Source organism: Euprymna scolopes, chromosome 38 (genome assembly GCF_053919585.1).
Source record: "Euprymna scolopes isolate OS-2025 chromosome 38, ASM5391958v1, whole genome shotgun sequence".
NCBI classification, from domain to species: domain Eukaryota; kingdom Metazoa; phylum Mollusca; class Cephalopoda; order Sepiida; family Sepiolidae; genus Euprymna; species Euprymna scolopes.
The window spans coordinates 57381763-57402843 of record NC_136519.1 but is presented as its reverse complement, the minus strand read 5'-3'; positions in this window follow the sequence as shown (position 1 = coordinate 57402843).

The following is a 21081-nucleotide window of genomic DNA, read 5'->3' as shown; positions in this document are numbered from 1 at the left end:
ATCATGTATTTGTGTTTTGTATAGTCATTTGAAATAAAAACAAAACTTTTTTTTTCAATTAGAAGTGTAAAGCAAGACGTTTTAGAAACTTGATATTGGTCTTACGTTGTCTAGTTATGTGTGTGTGTTTTTAATTTTATGTATCTGTTAATATATAAAAAAGAAAAAAGAAAAATGAAGAAATATATAAAAAAAGAAATATATAAAATAAAATAAAAAATATATGAAATAAACAATATATAAAAAAGAAAGAAAAAGAAATATATAAAAAAAGAAGAAAAAAGAAAAGATACATTTTTTAGGATGACTCCTTTACTTTCTGTATAAATATAAACGAAATCATCCCTCCCACCGCAACCCTTCCCCGCCCAGTCTGCCATAAGCACCGACACCCGAAAGCTAGAGTCAATGAATGGAAAGCTTTCAAATGCGCTAGAGATATCTTTTGGATAAGAAGTTTAATGAATATTTCAACACGTGATCACTCCAGACCGGTATTTAAAAAAATATTTTAGTGCTAAATTGTCCTTATTATAATTCTTTTGTTGGAGGGTTCTCTTGGATAAGGAGAAAAAAGTTTAATACCTTTAAACGGAAATCACAGTAATGTATTCCATTTTTATTTCATTCGTAAAAATGGAAGGGGAATTTATCTTCAAATATCTTTAATTTCGAATTAGAGCTACGGACTTATACTAAGAAAATATTAGTAAATCCTTTGAACCCTTTTTTAATGGAGAGTAGACAGCGCATTGTGGACGCGTAATCAGCAGCTCTCGTTACTCTCGCTTCTCCTTATTTGTCCCTCAGTCCTCATTTCCAATGAGTGATTTTTCTGACAAAGGGTGAAGAAAAAGCTGCTTTCCAGGTCGGCAGTACTTCGTGAACAGTAGCCTGAGATGTGGGAACTTTTCTGTTTCTATGTCTATCCTTGTGGCCATGTCACTAGTAAGGGTGCTGGAGGTAAACGTTTAATCTGGGCTAACATTATCCGTCTGATAGTCAGGGACCCGAACCTTGGATTAATCACTAAGGAGGCTGTTCTATCAGCAGGTGCAAAGTACTAGACCTGCTGTATTGCCATTTGGTTAATGGATTCTAGACGATGCAGTAGTTTCTGGTGGGGTCTCTGGATGTCATACTAGTGAGTAATTGTTACAGTTTTACCTTATCATGTGCCACAAAAAAAATCCTGTCTTTTTCTTTCCGTGGTGTAAGGATATCTCCAGAGAAGACTAATTTATGTTATATGTGCGTAGGATTGCACTTACTTACACTACTGCATTTATATTTGCCTTCTATCGCCCCCACAACAGCTGAGTTACTCTCTTTAAGAGCCTATCTGAGAAAATTGACCACATCCTGTCTGCTCATCCTTAGGCTAACATCAACATTTTAGGTGACTTCAGTGTCCATAATGTAAAGTGGTTGACCCACTCGAACATGACAGATGATGAGGGGAGGTTCTGTCATGATTTCGCCATTGCTTATAACCTCACCCAGATTGTTCACGAACCTACCCGTGTGCCCGATACCTCCGGTCAGTACGCAAGCCTTCTAGACCTTTTTCTCACAACTTTCTCTGAGATATGTTCATGTTCTGTTCTGTTTCCTCTGAGATCTTCCGACCATTCGATAAGATAAAAACGAAATACGTCTTAAGACGTACCTCTCCACCGTACTGCATACCAATACTCTACGGCTGACTGAGATAGCTTCCGTACATTTATATCGAATCTACTTCTGCATTCCATGTTTAAAAAAGATGTGTCCTCTATAGTATCAGACCTGACCGAATGGTTAATTGTAGGCATAGACCGATTCATACCATCCAAAGAATTCCAGCAAAACCTAACAGCCAGGCATGGTTTCCCCCAGAATGTGCTACTGCCATCGCACAAAGAAATCACTTTTTCTATAGCTACCAACGTAATATATGCACTGAGACTAAAGCTGTTTTCAAAACTGCCAGCAAATGCTCAGTCCGTTAAATTCAAAGTAGCTGAGAAGCGGCTTGGTTCCCACCAGGTTTGGCAAATAGCAAACAGGATCCTAAACAGAAGCATGCTTTCTATCCCAACCATCATCGATGAACCCGAGGTCATCTCGTCAGCATCAGACAAGGCCAAACTATTTGCCAAAAACTTTGCAGCTAATTCTAACCTATGCGACGAAGGCTATCAACTCCCCGTATTTCCTCCTATAACAGACAACACGCTATGCAACATACAAATATATGTGTGTGAGGTCGCCAAGCTAATCAAGAACCTTGATTCCAGTGAAGCAACTGGCCCTGACGGCATTCCAAGTATAGTGCTGAATAAGCTTCAACCAGAACTTGCCCCCATCCTTACAAAACATTTAAGCATGACCTTAAGGAGAAATGCTTCCCAACACCCTGGAAACCCTCATCAGTATGGTTTGTATTTTAGAATTCAGGTGATAACTCATCTCCCTCCCAGTACAGACCAATAAGCCTACTGTGTGTCAGAAGTAAGTTGCTGGAATCCATAATAAATAGAGAAGTAGTCAACCACTTCAGCAGAAATAACCTTCTTAGTGACATGCAATATGGTTTCCGTTCTTTCAGATCTACTGCAGATATGCTAACGGTTATATCTCATAGGATTAGTGAATCTCTTGACAAAGGCTTCCTCTATAGCGCAATTGCTCGTGACATATCAAAAGCCTTCGATAAGGTATGGCATAAGGGCCTACTTCGCAGGATTTCCAGCTACGGTATAACTGGAAATGTTTTCTCAATCATTAAATCATTTCTCTCTGATAGGCTCATAAGAGTAGTGGTTGATGGGCAGAAATCAGAGGCCCTCAGTATTTATGCTGGAGGCCCTCAGGGGTCCATCCTGGACCCAACTCTCTTCCTGATCTACATCAATGATCTCCCAAAACACATACTTAAATCATTCGTTGACATCTATGCTGATGACATGACTATCTAAGGCGACACAGCACAGTTCTCTCTGATTCTCTCTCCTCTAATCTCGAGGTGAGAGGGGTGGCTGGTTACTTTTAATGCATCTAAAACCAAGCTTCTATCTTTACATCATCAACGCTCTGATCCCCATCTGGCATCAATTGAAATGGTAGGCTCTCGTCTAGGGGAAGCTTCTAGGATTGACCTTTACCCATGACCTGAAATGGAACACGTACACAAGTAGTTGCCAAGGTCGCTGGAAAAATTGTAGGATCCTTCTACCGCTTCAGAAGATATTTCACTGCTGATGCAATTCTCTATCTATATAAAAGCCAAATACGTTCATGGATGGAGTACTGCTGCCACATGTGGGCAGGAGCTGCTAAAAACAGCCTATCCTGGCTTCACAGAGTACAACATTTTTTTATTGCATTTTCACCCCAAACAAGGCACATTGCCACTTTGTTGTAGGGGACATGGGCATCAGGGGTACTGTGTAGGAAGTTGGGCAGCAAAATGTCGGTTCACGTTACACTTGAACTTCTGCATGTCGGTACAGTCGGGGAAGCAGGGACCCGGTAGGGAATTCCAAAGTCTAGCTGTTCTGGGGAAGAAACTACTGGAGTATAAGGCTCTCTTACATCTAAGGATCTCTACTGTGAAGGGGTGGGATTTAGCTGCTTGTCGGGTTTGTCGGGGGTATTTACGTCTAGGGGGCACAAGTGCTTGCAGTTCGTCAAAGCAACCACCGTTAAAGTACTTGTAGAACAGGCAGGGGGATGCAAAATTTCGTCGATGTGACAGAGGCTGAAGTTTAGCTGACAGTTCAGGACCTATCAGATTGGCGACTCTCTTTTGAGCCTTGTCTAGGAGCGAGAGACTAGTGGCAGATGCACCAGCCCAAATATGACAACAATACTCCATACATGGGCGAATGGTGGCCTTATAGATGTATAGGATACTTTCAGGCGTTAGTATCTTTCTAGCACGGTAGAGAGAACCCACCTTCCTCGCAGCGGTCCTGGCAATGCTTTCAATGTAATTGTTCCAACTCATGTTTCCTGTGAACGTTAGGCCGAGGAGTTTAAAAGATGTACTGTCAGATAAAAAGTCATCGGCCATTGCTATTGGTGGTAGAGAAGGTGTCTTGTAATCATTGAAGGAAACAAGTTGGTCTTGGCAGCATTGAAGGTGACCATCCATTTTTGTCTCCATTCCACTACGGATCGGAGGTCATCCTCTAGTGTTTCTGTCATTTCTTTAGATATGTGTTCATTTGTTTTCCTATCGTGTCTGTTATAGAGCGTGCTGTCGTCAGCATACATACCCATATCACAGACAATTTTGTCGGGGAGGTCATTAATGAATATTAGGAATACCAGAGGTCCAAGGATAGACCCCTGAGGCATTCCCGCATTTATATCATATTGTTTAGATGTACGACCATCAAGGACAACCTGGATTTTTCTCTTATCTAAGAAGGATCTAATTATGTTATGTATTCTTCCAGTGATGCCGTATGATCTGATTTTCTTGAGAAGACCCTCATGCCATACCCTGTCAAAAGCCTTACATATATCTAGAGCTACCGCTCTACCCCCCCCCCGCTTTGTCCAGTGACTGGTATATACGTTCTGAGATTACAGTTAGGATGTCTGCTGTGGAACGGGCTTGCCTAAATCCATATAGTTTGGCAGTCAGAAATTTAGCATCTGTAAGGTGGACTAGAGCTTGGTTAATTATGGTCTCACATATTTTGGCGAAAAGTGGGAGGAGGCTAATGAGGCGATAATTTACTGGGTCAGTTCTTTCGCCAGAATTCTTGAAAACTGGCACTACAGAAGCAGTTTTCCAGCAGGCAGGAAAGTAAGATTCGTTAAGGCATTTGTTGTAAAGTTTGGAGAGAACTGGAGCTACTTCAGCAGAGCATTTTTTTAATAGCACAGCCGGGATGAGATCAGGTCCACATGCTTTTGCAGTGTCAAGCTTTCTTATGATAGCATGCACCTGAGCAGGGGTGATTTTCAGATCGTCTAGTGTGGCGTCTGTCCGCAAAGGAAAGTCAGTGAGGGAGTGGTTATCAGAGTCCAGTGTGGAATTGGAGTCTGGCAAGCATGGTAGACTTCTCAGTTGCAAAGCAAACAACCTCGTGATTGTTGGATAGTGGGGCGATTGTTTATTGCCCATTATTTACTAAACTGTTGTAGATTTTCCAGAAGTTGCGGGTTCCAAATTTCTGTGCTTCGATACGTTTTTTGGGTGGTTTAAGTAAATTCTCTCTTAGCTGTCGCTATTTCTTTCTTACAGTTATTTCTGGCTTCTATGTACTTCTATCTGTTTGAACTGGACTTATGTCGGTTAAATTTGCGGTACGCATGCTGCCTTTGTGCAATGGCAGCTGCGCAAGTTGAAGTGAACCATTGGGGAGAGTGGGGTTTGCTATAGAATTTGCGTGTGGGAACATGTGCTTCAATTGCCACTTTGAACCATTCAGTGGTCTAATTTGCGCAATGTTCAGCAGGAAGTGAAAAAATATTTTGCCATGGATCGTCCCTGATAAGGTTCCAGATGGCTTCCCAGTCAGCCTTTTTATAATATCTCGTTGTTTTGAGCAGTAGCTCTTCAGTTTTAGCTCTAGAGTTCAGGACGATTTCAACCATTACCTCTGCATGATCGGCGATCCCAAGAGGGCTGTGGGCATTCGTTATACAGTCATCGGGAACTGTGGTCAGAAACAGATCTAGAAGTGATGCATGTTGTTCTTCCTGGTCTGTGAAACGGGTTGGAATCGTAACTATATGTGATGGCAAATGAGATATAGAGAAGTTACGCGTTGTGGTACCAGCTGCATCTATGTAAGAAGAAAATTCAAGCCAGTTCCTGTGGGGGACATTGAAGTCACCAAATACATGCACTTGTGCGCTAGTGTTGAGGGAAAGTGCTGTATCTATGCTGGGTCGAGGGAGAGCGGTAGAGAAAATAAAAGTAGCTAATGTTATGTTGTATGTTTAGTCTAAAGCACATAAAGCTTGATCGTCCGATTCTAGTTTAGTTTCTCCAGTCAAGGGAAGGGTGTTTCGAATGTAGACTCCAAGCCCCTGCATATGTCTTTCAGAGTCCTTACGGCAGAGTGGAAGGTATCCAGGCATGTTAAAGTAGTTAGAGGGGATGGAGGTGTGTAGGTTAGTCTCACTTAGTGCTAAGATATCCGGGGTGTTTGTTAAGAGAAATGCTTCAACATCATTTTAATTAGTTCTAAGCCCACGGATGTTCGTAAATGCGAGCACCAAGGGAGAAGGCAGGTTGGTTTTGTTTGAGTTTTGGCATGGTTTTAGCGTAATTTTTTAATGTACTGTCATTTTTATTTTTAAGAGTTTCAGTTTAGGTAAGGGGTGCTGAGCAAGTGGTTATGCAGAATACAAGACATGCAACACAGGCAGATCATCAGCTGTCCATCAATCTACAGGATAGCCCACCGGGGATGAGGGCAGGGCCCCTTTCCATGCGCGACATGGCGCTACAAACATCTCGATATTATACAACTGTTGATGGAGCATCCGCTCTAAGCGCTACCAAAGAGTTAGGGAGCCTGCACTACCAGTCGGGAACAGCAACCAGGAACTGTCTATCCGGTATCCTCAACCCATCAAATGATGGTCAACCCAAACTGATTGCACTGGCATTATGGTATTCACGCACTCTCAAGTGTCCAGTTTAAGGGATGGGATGCGTCGGGAGTGGGGAAAAACGGCGTTCATTTCCCTAGTCAGGAAACAAGATCGACCACCGAATGTTTCTGTCCTTAAGCAGTTTAGGTTTGCAGACCGGTAATTTGTTTGAGTTACTAGCTCTAGGAAGGTTGTCACCCAAGACTGAAGAGGCCTTCATCCCCTTAGGTTTAGCTTAAGAGTTTTCCTTCTAGACGGATGACTAGGGAAGATCTACGGGTCTATCGTTACCGAGAGGGTTTTCCCCGCGCCTGGGTCCTTATCCAGGTATTTCTGCGACCCCGCGAGGGTGGTTAGTGTTGTTACTGGGTTAGTTTGTGAATGTTATATATCTACTGAGAAATTATAGTCCTCAAAGTGACTACGGGACATTGCTATTTCATTGTTACTGGAGGAGGGGATGAGTGCAGTGGAAGCAGTTATATTTGCAAACAGGTCTGTTGGAAGGAGTTAATATGACTTGATGTTTTTACTTTAAATTTATAATTGATAAAAATAAATAAATAAGTAAAATAAATAAAAGTAAAATAAAATGTTCTTCCTTTTATTTTTATGTTGGCTTAGGAATAGGATAATGCATTACAGAATGGCTTGATATTACGAATTAACTAAAAATTGTTGTACAAGCTCTGGATATTTTAGATGGCAGAAGGGTTAATATGTATATTCAATAGATACAAGTAACGTCATTTTTGATAAGTACAATGCAGTACAGGTGGAAGTAAATTATACGCGGTGGCGTCTACATTATGTATAATACAGTAAGTAGTTATATGGAGATTTCCAGAAGATGCGAATATATGGGGGTTATGGGTATTAAGTAGGTTTCCATTTCTAATGAGGATATCTTCAGCTTTCGTTTATAAATCAAGAAGTTGTATTTTGCGTTATAGAGTATTTGTTCAGTTTTTGTATTTACCAATTGGAAAGCTAAGGAAGAAACAGCTATTGCTATGTAATATAGATAGCTCTAAGTCTAAGTACATACTGTAATTAGTAGGTATCTACCTGGTTAAGAACAAACTAGTGCATGCCTTAGGGGTAGAAATGAATGGATGCTTAGTGATTATGACTTTCAATCGGTCAGCATGCGAAGGTTAAGGGCTCAAAGCTGAGGATCCCCATCAAAGTTGTGTGTAATGTATGCGTGTTAGTGGCAGCTTGGGGAGCAGTGCAGATTGTTAGTTTTCAGGAGAGTATGATTAGAATTTTGAGTGTAAAGTAAAGTTTAGTTAGAATTTTTTTTTTTAATTTAATTTAATATGCAAATCAGACATAGTCAGTCGTCTTGGAGGTAAAGTATATATATTGGATATACATAGCAATCCAGCAGGGGTGTTTGTACCGTAATGAGAGAAAATATTAGTGTATAGTGCGTCGGGATCGTAAGTAAAATACAGTCAGTAAGGTACAGCTCAGTAAAAGTCCTAGCGACGTAGCTATGGTTACTGCATTTAAGTTACAAATATAATTAAAAGACAATGTTCAGCGATTTAATATAGCTAGCAGAGAAGCATCATTTCAATACAAGCGAGCTTATAGTAATAGATATTAGGTATACTATTTAAATAAAGTTCTAACTTCCTAGATAGGAGAAAATAATTTCCGGTTTATGGAACATTCTGAAATTTAGCCATGCCCTTTTTTATCGCTAGGTTACTTGAATATAGCGTGGGTGCGCAGTGTTTTGCCCCTTTCAATGGGACGGGGGGCGAATTTCATCTTAGTTTGCAAGACAAGAATAAGCACACAAATAAATATACATAATTAAAACAAATAGCCAAAATTATAACGAGCCACCATTATAAATTTGTAAGGAGTTTTAAGAAAAAAAATTAGTACTTAGCTCGTTCCGAATGACAATGTCTTTTAGAGGAAGAAGAGGATTTCTATAAATAGACTTCGTGATTTCGTGGGGGATGCCCTTTTCTCTTCCCTGCAACCTCTCTCCCACAGGAGAGACGTTGCGAGCCTGTCTTCGTTTTATTGTTACTTCCATGGCAAGTGCCCGTCTGAGCTCCAATCCCCCTTACCAATCTTTACAAAAAACACCCGTCTAGCTGAAACCACTGCCAAAAGTTTTCCCCACACTTTATCTGTGCCAAAACCAAAACTTAGATTCCACGAACAAAGCTTCTTTCTTAGAAGTGCACGCCTGTGAAACTCTGTTCCTTTTGCCTGTTTCTCACCTGACTACAACCTGGGTGTCTTCAAGTCCAACATAAACAAATTCCTGATGAACCGCCCCCTTAAGTAAGATACTTTATAAAATCTTCAATACTAACGTACTGTACACGCAATAACCCTTATCTCTGAGTGGCTTCCGGGTGACCACTTTGTAAAAAAATATATATTGACATTTTTGTTAAGTCGTTCACTTTGCGAGAAATATAGAAAGAAACTTTTCATAAGACTTAATTGCGAACATTGTCTGCCTTTATAGAACATCGAATATTCTATTTGACAAACTATAAAAGTAAATATATGGTTCTTTTTCTTATATCTAAAATGGCTGGCATGGTCGGCTGTCACGTTAGCGGAATGGGTATTTTACTTGTTTAATTATCACGTGAGCCGACCGTTCAATCTGTAATTCAGTCATATATTGTCACGCTTATGATCGTTATTTAATATGAAAGACATGCCAATCGATAATAAGTTATATATCAACAAAAATAATGGTATATAATTAATAATTGTATATATTAAATAATGGTGTAATTATCAATTATGGAATATATATTCTAGTTATCATTGTCTGTCAGTCACATTGCTTACTTGTAAACCTTATAATTTAAGGTGTATGTCGCCACGCCACATTTTCTTTAATAAGCTAGATACAAAACAATTGATGGTGGAAAATGTACTCTATATTCAATATTAAATTATATTATGTGATTTTAATCGGTGATCGTGAGTAATTATTAATAAAAGTTTAAACTAATGAACTCGTTATTAATTATGATGTACGTATTCTAACAGGGTGAGTAATGTCGGTACTTTCAGATTTTTATTTGAAAATTCTAGCTCTGCATCTTTTCCATCATAGTAGGGGAAAAAAGAACGTAAGAACTAACGCTAAACATTATATAGCTCATATCAATCTTAGGTTGTTTTGCGAGTTGTAAATCAAGACGAGTGTTCAGATCTCTTGAGTGTAAACGCTGCACAATTGTTCCATTATAATCGACCAACTCTTCCACGTTGCCAGCATAAGTAATGCATTAGCCACTCGTGCATTAATAAGATTCATTTTGGTTATTTTTATTCTGAATAGAAAAAACATCTGTTTATGTATTTTACTTGTTTACATTTTAGCATCATAAATAGAGAATTTGAATTATATTTTTTTCTGGTTGGATTCTTTTTGTAAGAAAAATACAATACTTTCTAGAATACACAACTCATCAATGTTACTATCTGGCTTAAACTATTTGATCAGAAATTAAATTGATCTAATATTAAAATATGCGTTAAGCGTTGACTGGGAATGAAGTTGGATCCTTATATACAAGAAAACAATGGCACAATTTCAGCCATCAATAAATGTAGTAATTTAAATGCGTTGGAGGTCAAAAGGCCAACGCAATTCTTACTCAATGATACTTAACATGTAAACATATTTTTAATACAATAAAATTAGAAATACGATACTAATATTTCAAAAATAATTTTTTTCTCACCTAATTGCCCTAGTGTATCATGCTTTCGCCATTCTCAGTGTAAGAAGTAATAATTACTGCTAGTTGAGAGGTTCGAACCCAATAACAAAGTCAGCCTTGGCTTCGTAAGCTAGCATCTTCCCTTCTTTCCTTCAAACCATCAGTAACAACACGTAAATTCGGAATCTTGTATTTGCGCTTAAATTGACCTTTTTTTTTTAATTCCCAACGATGATTGAAGATTATTTCCTGAAAGGGGATATATCTATATATTAATACGATAGCGTGTGTTATTTTGTGTGTCACGCTTACATCTTTTTTCTTCCTAGTGGCTGTCGTTTAATTGTTACGGTCTATGATTTCTTGTAATAAAAATTATTACCAATAATTCTTCATAAGTTTTGGGTTCGGTTTCAATTATAGCTTACGGCGCTCAAGTCATTTATTTTTTATAGAAATAAGAATTCTTCATAAGTTTTGGTTTCGGTTTCGATTATTGCTGAAGGAACTTAAGTCGAGTTAATTGTCTTTGATATTATATAACGATTATAAGCGTGGGTATATATGACGGAATTGCGGGATCTTAATGTATATATATTAATATATATATATATATATATATTGTATATATATATATATATATATATATATATATATTCATAAGTTGGTTTTGGTTTAGATTCAAGCTGATGCATCGAAGTCATGTATATATATATATATATATATATATATATATATATGTTTATTTTATTTCTGAAATCACAACTTTATAATATATAATAATCAATAAAAACTGGACTCATTAATAATATATACGAAATCTACATAAATTAAAATAACATATTTAAGCGTATTTTTAGATAAATATGTTTGCAGTTTTAACAAAAGACATACAATAATATCAGGGCGTCTCCATTTACGTTGAACATCCACAGAATGCTAATATCAATGTATTACATAGGAAAGAGTTCGCTGTGGAATTTCTACAGGTTCGCCTAGTAGGTAATTATATTTTAAAATAATATATATATATATATATATATATATATATATATATATATATATATATATTGATATTGAAATTATTTTTCAAATTTTCAAAAAACCTTTTAAATCTGTAAGGAAGGTATACAAAAGTTAATTATTCGACAAGAGTACAAATAAAACAAGAAAAACCCTTATTCCATGGAGTTTCGAAGAATGCACTTTTCTTATCAGAGAGAAGGAGTTCACAAAATATACAATAAATTTTGCAGGTTAATACATTGTAACAAACAGTTAATATGAAGTTTATCATATTTGCATAAAAGTCATTTAGCAGTTTATAGGGATTTCATTTAAATGGCACAGCAAGAAACACCAAAAAGGGAGAAAAAGGATATAGTAAAAGTCCAATTGGAAATATTGTACATTCCAGAACCGCAAAAATCCGAGGTGCATCTTTTTTTTTACATAGGAATCACCACATATCAAGGTCCAGAAACCACTCGAGGATTAGAGTGTACAGTAGTCAATTGGACAATATAGTAACCTTAGTAATGATAATTCGGTAAATTTGTTAACTTTAGTGAAACGGATCATCAAGAACTTGTTTACGTTGAACTTGAAGACAATTTGTTTAAAATGTACCGGTAATACATGGGAAAATAGAAATATAAAACTAGATATAAATGTCCAGGTAAGATGTGGAGCTTCAATAAATTTGTTAAGTTGTTGGAAGTAAATATATGTGCCGGAGGGTGTAAAAATATAGATAGTAAGTTAGATTAGTAAAAGGGGTGTCTTTCTAAATTTATTTTAGACTAAATTAATATAGGTCAGAAAGCGTCAATTTGACCCAGAGAGAAATAAAATTAAGGTTAATAAATTTTAATGCAGAATTATGATTTATAATTATAATTGTATTCATACACATATATAAATGTACAAATACACAGACAGACAGACACACACACACGCGCGCACACACACGCGCACACACACACACACACATATATATATATATATATATATATATATATATATATATATATATATATATACTAGCATGGGTACCCAGTGTTGCCCTGGTCGACATAAAGTTCCGTTTGGAACACACCTGCTATACAAGGATAGTATTCATTTCCATCGTGGGCAACGTCTTTACCCCCACAACAATTTCAAAAATAAAAGAACAGATAAAAACATGTAACTGTAATCGCTCAGAAAAAAAAGAAGACGCGATACACTCTCCACCAGATATTTCGGCAAAAGGGGTACAAAGAGGAGAAGCTATTCTCCAGATATTGAGCACTTTTTTGTTGTTCATGCGTTGGACCCCCCCCCCTTTTTGTTTTAATAAAAATAGCAGTGGGTGTCTAAGCGACCTAAAAAAAAATTAGCCGCATAGGCAGGCTCGAAACTGAAACGCGAAACAAAGGAAAAGGTAATTTGCAAAAAGGTTTTATCCGCTATACCACGATGACTGGTTACCTCATAGGTGGAAAAATATTTATAAACAATAACGCGTATGTGACATTTAAGTAAAGTTTTAGAAAAAAAATGGAGCTCCTTTCACTGGCTAAAACATAAAAATTAAAGCCTTTTAGTTCACTTTAAGTGTTTTTTTAATGTCAAAAAAGCAAAAAATATTTCTATCTACACGGAATTATTTTTCACTCTAGAAACTGAGAAATTTATTTGGTGACGAGTTTTTATTTTTATGTTAAGAAATTTACAGGGGAAATAACTCTGTTTCTCAAGAAAAAGTCAATGTCGGAAATAATAATTGTTATTTCAAGTTGATTACATAACAATCTTAAATAGAACACTTAAAACAATTCTCTCGCTAGAAACATTAATTAACATAAAGCTATTTAGTAAAACCGATTTTCCTTACTGTTATATGCAAATGAGGTGATCTCTTAATTACATGTTTTGCTCGAACCATACTATATATAAAAATAAATAAAAACAGATTTGGAGAAGTGATGGCATCAAGCTTTGGAGATCAGTAAAGTACAATTCTAGTGGGATTTTTTTTAAGTTGTCGCTTTTAAAAGAACTTAAAATGCAATTCGCTCGACTTGTATGCAAAAAGTTGTCGTTTTTAAATGAAGAATTTAAAATAAAATTCTGTTGTATTTGTTGAAAAGAAAAAAGTTGTCACTCTTAAACGAAAAAGTTAAAATACGATTCGGTTGGATTTTCTAGGAAAAAAGTCGCCTTTGAATAAAAAAAAAAGTCAAAATGGAATTCGGTGCGATTTTCAAGAACAAAGTCGTCGCTTTAAAATGAACTATTTAAAATGTTATTCAGTTATTTATTTTCTGAAAAAGTCCTCGCTTTTAGATGAAGAACTTGAAATACGATTCGGTTGTATTATATAAAAAGCGTCACCACTTTTAAGTGAGTGCTAGCTATTTCTAGTCATGTAGCGTGAACTAACTATGTCCGGCCGTGTAGCGTGGGCTAGCTGATTCTAGCCGTTAGAGAGAGAAATGAGAGAGACACTTCTGAAAAACCATCATGGCGAAGAGACGAAGAACCCTTCGTCATTCCCAATGGAGGGGCATTCGTAACAATATATATATATATATATATATATATACTAGCAGAAGTACCAATCGTTCACTGGATTCAAAAATAGTCTACGGAAAATTAACTGTGATTGATGAAAGTATAATAGGTTATGAAAAGGAGGGGGCTGTAAAGAGAGAGGTGTTGATACTCAAAGATTTTACCCTAAGCAAAATATGATGAAAGTAAAGATACTTTTCGCGAAAATATATTTTTTATCAACTTTGTTTCCATTAGTAGCCAAGAGGGACCAACAAAATGATGTTTCCTTACAAAGAGAAAATGTTATATATATAATAATATAAATATACAAGAAATAAATGTTACCATAGTCAATAAAAGTTACTTTTATGGAAGAAAATGTCATTGGTTTGTATTTTAAGTAGTTTGTAAAAAGATTTGTTTTTAATTTACGAACCGGTTTTAAAAAAAATCAAAATGGCAGCGACTTTTAAATGGAGAGCCCCGTTTTAAATTTGAAGAAGGGGCACCTGAGCATTTTGTGTTAACAATTTAAGAGAGTTCCGTAAGGAATATTTATAAACACACACGTCAACGTAAGGAATATTTATAAACATACACGTCAACGTAAGGAATATTTATTAACATATTTTAATGTTTTCTGTTAATTTTGTGCTTGATGAATATTCGGTTATGTCATGCGTCGTTTATATAAAAATTCATTTAAGTAGTTATCGCCTCAAATTTCGTTTTAATTTCGGTTCGGTGAAATTATTTCAAGTAAAGAGCATTAAAAACTATTTCAAAACAAAAAGAAAAACATAAACTGAACTTTTATTGTCTATAGTAACATTTATTTCTTCTATATTTATTTTATCGGGTAGTCGTTTGTTGGCTTTTCTGCTAAACACTTTTACTAAATAAGATCGACGAAATATCGAAAAACAAAGAAACAAAAACCGATTTGAAAAATAATGAAGCTTTACTTACTTTAGTAAAATAATCCGAAACAGCAAAATGGGATATTAAAAAAGTAAACACGTAATTACTTTAGTTTTTTAAGCAAAGAATCGATATAAATATGGATAAGAAGAAAATGGCGCCCGTTTCAAGTAGAACAGCTTCGTTTCAGTTTTACAGTATTGAACGGTGTAGTATTGCGCCGTCGAATTCAGGGTTGTACTATTGTAATGTTAAGAACACGCAGAAAGGGTTGTAATCAACTGAATTCCTTTTAGTACACTGACAAAAAAGCTTAAACAGATATATAAATAAAAATAAAAATATTATGTAAATGTTTTTAAAAAGACACGTAATCACGTGAGCAGTTTTCCTTTTTTGACACGAAAACAAGCAACGTTCTTATTTTTTATTATTTATCTATTTTCGAAAGAGTGCCACGACCAAGTGGAGAAGAAAGCAAACACAGTTATGCAAAATTTGTGTCGAGAATTGTCTAAAGTTTCGACTTTTTTTTTTGGGGGGGGGGGCTTTCACTTTAATAAGAACGTGACTTTATTAGGTGAATTTATTCGACACAATATGATTCAACTCAAATAAATAAATAAAAGTTAACGTGAATTAAGATTAAAGTTAAGATATTAGTGTGAACCCTCACCCCTTTTAAAAAAAAAACTTGTTAAACTTTGTCACATATTTACATTGTATGGAGGTCAGGCGCGAACGAACACTCAATAATTTTACTATACCATATTTCTTCAAACTGAAACATAATTATCAAAGTATCCTTAAGCAAATAGATATGAAAAGTATTTTTTAAAGTTTGTGCCATATATCCATGGAGTACAGGCGCGAACACAGACCCCACAATTTTATTATAACATTCCTATTTAAGTTGAAACATACTTATCAAGGTATTCTTATGTACATATGTATCAAAAACACTTGTAAACGTTTTTTTTTTCATTTTTGTCCATACTTTGGGGGCCAGGCGCGAACGCAGACTCCATAATTTTTAAGAATCACCGTTCTGCCAGATCAAGCATGCCCATTCCTGATCCTCGATACATCTTCTATCATTATATGTAATCAGTTTTTAAAAATAGTCAACCATATAGGAGCCTATTCGTGACCACACACACACACACACACACACACACACACTTTCAGCTTTATATTATATATATATATATATATTGTTACGAATGCCACTCCATTGGGAATGGAGAAGGAGGATTACGTAACAAAAAAAGGGAAAATATATTTTGGTCCTCGGGTCCGAATATATATATATATATATATATATACTAGCATGGGCGCCCGGGGTTGCCCGGGGGTTTGGATGTGTATGTTGAGGAAAACAAATTTGGTAGTAGGAAGGCAGGCTTGAACGCGTACCGCAAAGGAGGTAAAAAACGGGGTAAAACCTTACGTTTTGCTGTTACGACCACCGCCAAACAGAAAACAATATTTTTTTTAAATTAAGGCTAGACAATCTAAAGGAGAGGATAACTTTCAAAAATATCGTCGAAAAAAGTGACCCCACCCCTGTAGAAAAATGCCTAGTTGAAGGGGAAGGTATTAATGTTTTTAGCCAATTTTTCGATATTCGTCGTATGAAAGGTCGAACTTTAAAACGATACTGATCTTGGTAAAATCCGTCGCCTCTATTGAAAGTTTAAGGCAGACATGCAAACAGACATACACACATACATTTATATATTGGTAACACAAAATTTTTGACCCAAACTGATGAAAAAGCTTGCCCTATCTCTAAATACCCTTTTTGTAAAATTTCAAATATTTAGACCAGATATTGTCTGAGTAATTTGGAAGAGACCGCAGAGGTTAATTTTTTTAAACTTTGACCCCTGACTCCTTAAAATTTATTGTTTTGGGCTCAAATCAAGTTATTAAGTTAGATCCATGTCCAAGGAACCTAAATCTAAAATTTCAAGTGTGCAGACCCAAAATTGGCGGAAGAGTTTGGTAGAGTTCGCAAAGGTCAAATCGTAAAACTTCGACCCCTTAATCGACAAATTTCTGGCCGAAAACGGATCACATCGATTTTCCCAAATCTCAGTAACCTGTATATCAAATTTCGATTATGTAGACTAAAAATTGGCAGAGTTATTGCGTAGGGAAATGTACACAGACACACAGATACACAGATACACAGACGCGTTCACTTATATATATATATATATATATATATATATATATATATATATATATATATATATGTAAGTTAAAATTTCCCTACGCAATAACTATTTCAATTTTCAGTCTACCGAGTCGCAATTTTACATAAGCAGTATTGAGATTTGGAAAAAATCTATTTAATTAGTTTTCGGCCAGAAATTTGGCTGTCAAGGTGCCAAAGTTCAACGATTTGACCTTTAAGAACTCTACCAAACTACTCCGCCAATTTTAGGTCTAAACACTTGAAATTTTAGATTTAGGTTACTTCGACATGAATCGAACTTAATAATTCGATTAATAAATGTTAAGGGGTCATAATTGGGGTCAAAGTCTTTAAAAAATTTTCCTCTGCGGTCTCTACCAAATTACTCAGCCAATTTTTGATGTAAACATATTAAATTTCACATAAAGTGTATTCAGACATATGGTTTGCTTTTGCATCGTTTTAGCTGAAAATTTGGCTTTCAAGGTTCAAAAGATTTTACTTTTGCGGTCTCTTTTGAGTATAAACATTTTAAATTTTCCATAAAGAACATTCAGACATGCAGCTTTTAAATAAGTGTTTAGGCGAAAATTTGGCTGGCAAGAGATCAAAGGAGAAAGATTTGACCTTTGCAGACGAAGCCCCGTTCACCAATTTTGTGTCTAAACACTTGAAATTTTAGATGTATGTTACTCGGACATAGGTCGAACATCTTAATTGAATTTGAGTCAAAACCAATAAATGTTAAAGCAGTAAAAATTGAGGTGAAAGTTTTTTAAAAAATTTACGTCAGTGGTCTGAACCAACTTTTCATTATGGTAGTTAAGTAAGCTTATTATATAGAAAGTAATTACAGTAATATTCACACCTTTAAATGTATACATATGTACATAAAGTTATGAACAATACATAGGGCCCTAGCAAAGCCGGGCGAAACTGCTAGTATATTGTAAGAAATTTCTTCCCTACACACCCAATTTCTTCCCTGCAGATAGCAAATGAAACTCCACACACAAAAGCCATAACTTTAACTCAAATTTTATTCAAAACGTATCAGAAATGAAAGTTCTTTGGTCACGGTAAGTCCCTTGCAAAAACAGTGGCTGAACTTGCTATCCATTGCAATGGAACCGGTAGTTATGATTCCTCTGTGGTAATGTTATTTCAGGTTTCCTTTTAGAAGGATCCATGTTGTACATGGTTGAACACGGTGGGAATGTTGTCACCCAATATGACATATTTTAGGACCTCGTGGTCTCTGGAAGAAATAGGAATAATTTCCCATAATCAAATATATCATGCCGAACACTGTAGAATATCCTCATTGGGTAAAATAAGTTCAGCAATTATGTTGTCTTTGTATTTAGATAAATGCCCTTCGTCCACCCACTGCATGGTGTCCAATGAAGGTAAAATCCTGGCACTCTATAACGGAGCACCGCTGTGTGAGTCCTTTACTGTTCCGTGTTCATGTAAGACTGAAAAATAACGCACATGTAATACAAAATTGGCGCCAAACTGGCGCCTTCAAATTGAACCAATCAAATACCGTCTAGCAAATCATGTTAGGCGGGCAAACAACATGGAGTTGATTATGGAATTTCTCACAATATATATATATATATATATATATATATATATATATAAATATATATATATATGCGTCACACTACTGGAAACTAGTTAGAGAAAACAAAACACGAAAGATAGAATTGAAAATTATTAGGAAAGCCAATACTTGCCACTCATTAAACTCGCCATGTCGGTTATGCCTATCAGTAAAACTTGAAATTACAAGGTTTAACGACAGGGACAAACTATTAAATATCAAACAAGAAAATGCTATATCCTGCAAAGATTTAAAAATACATGCGCTTAAAGACTCTAAGTTATGAAGATCTTTACTGCTACAATAGCAACAACCCCCATCCTATTCCCCCTCACAACAAAGGATAAGTGAGGTCATGATTATGATTCAATCAAATTGATTACATAAGTAGTCAGTTAATATTCTATTTTCTCAAGAAATATAATATTACTAATCTGAAATAATACTTGTATGAATACATCTAAACCAAACTAATGATGAAAAAGCTAGGAAAAATTCTAAATAATATATAGATGTAGATGTGTGTATATGTGTGTGTATATATATATATGTCTGTGTGTGTGAGTATATAGGTGTGTATATATGCGTATATATATGTGGTGGATATGTGGATATGCATATACAGTCCTGGTCAAAATCATAAGACCACTTAAGAAAGTAAGCGTTTACGCATATTATCGAATTTTTAATCAAACAAATGGTTGAAACCATTACCAAAAGGGAAAATAAAATGGAAAAATATAAAATCTGCTTTATTCGAAACCTTAACCCTGATCTAATAATTATTTTTTAAAAAACAAACATTTTCACCTGGTCAAAATGATAAGACCACTGATAATTTATCTAACAAAAGGCAATTATAAATTACTAAAAAGGGTCTCAGTATTTAGTATAATCGCCATTATTACAAATTACTTCAAAAATTCTCTTCGCCATGCTTGCGACTAAGTTTTCTATCAGTTGCAAAGGAATTTTATCCCATGTACTGAAAACTGAATCAGAAAGTTCCTTTATCAAATCATACTGGGTTCCATCCTTGAACACATCTTTTGCCATCCATCCCCAAAGATTTTCAATGGGATTGAGGTCCGGAGAACATGCTGGATGATCTAACAATTCTATATTATTTGAAGAAAAGTATTCTCGTGCTTGTCGAGAAGTGTGTATCGCAGCGTTGTCTTGCTGGAAAATCCAATTTGTTCCACACAGACTTGGACCTTTAGTCCTGATAGAAGCATTTTCAAGCATTGAAATGTATTTAAATGATGTTTGTCGGCTTTTCACTACTTGCAACTTTAGGGTCCTAGCGGACAAGAAAGCACCCCACATCATTAAAGATTCTCCTCCACTATGCCGAGTTGGGAAAATTTTTATCATGCCAATAGTGTTGAAATCCATCTGGACCATCTAAATTAAATTTTTTTCTCATCAGAAAAAATTATATTTTCCCACTTCTCTTCATCCTAAGTCTGGTATTTGACGGCATATTTAAGTCGGTTAGTTCTGTGCTGTTCAAGAAGACGTGGTTTCTGCAGTCGCTTTAAATGATTGAAACCCTTCATTTCCAGATGCCTTCTGATGGTTTTAGGACTACATTCTGCTGCTGTTTGGCTTTTCAATCGACTTGAGCTCATACTGGAGGTTTTTTTAACTCCTTCTGATACGGCGATCCTGTGATGGGGTCATTTTTTTTTTTTTTTTGGTCGACCTGGACTCTTTTTGTGCCCATGTTGATCTGGATTTCTTTAAAAAATTGTGATGACCGTTTTGCTACAATTCATTTCGTTTGTAATGAATCTATGGGAGAGTCCACCTCTATTAAGCTCAAAGATCCTTCCTCTCTCAAACTCTGATAATCGTTTCTCTTTTGCCATTTATAATTTAGTAAGATGTATTTTATCCACTAACAAGTTGCTTTTAGTAACATAGAAAACTTTTCGTATTCACTTTTTCAAAACTAGCCGATTTTATTAAAGTGGTCTTATCATTTTGACCAGGTGAAAATACTTGTTTTTGAAAAAATAATTATTAGATCAGGGTTAAGGTTTCGAATAAAGCAGATTTCTTTCTTTTTTTTTTTTCGTCATGTTTTCCCTTTTGGCAATGGTTTCAACCATTTGTTTGATTAAAAATTCGATATTATGCGTAAACGCTTACTTTCATAAGTGGGCTTATGATTTTGACCAGGACTGTATGCATATACGATGTTATGAAATGAATAAGGTAAGTACAATAATTATATAAAATATTTCTATTCCGTTTATATAGTCTAAATGTTAGGGTTTTGTTGTTATATATCGTTATATATCTGTATAAACTTGGAGGGAGTAGTTACTTAATCTGAGGATAAACCTATGGACTTCAATGGGCATTCAGTACTAGTTTTTATATAGAAAAAGCGTACAATCTACGAGAAATAGCAAGTGGGAGGGCACGCGTAATATAATTGTGTAAACTTCAGTGCACGTGTATGCATATAAGGT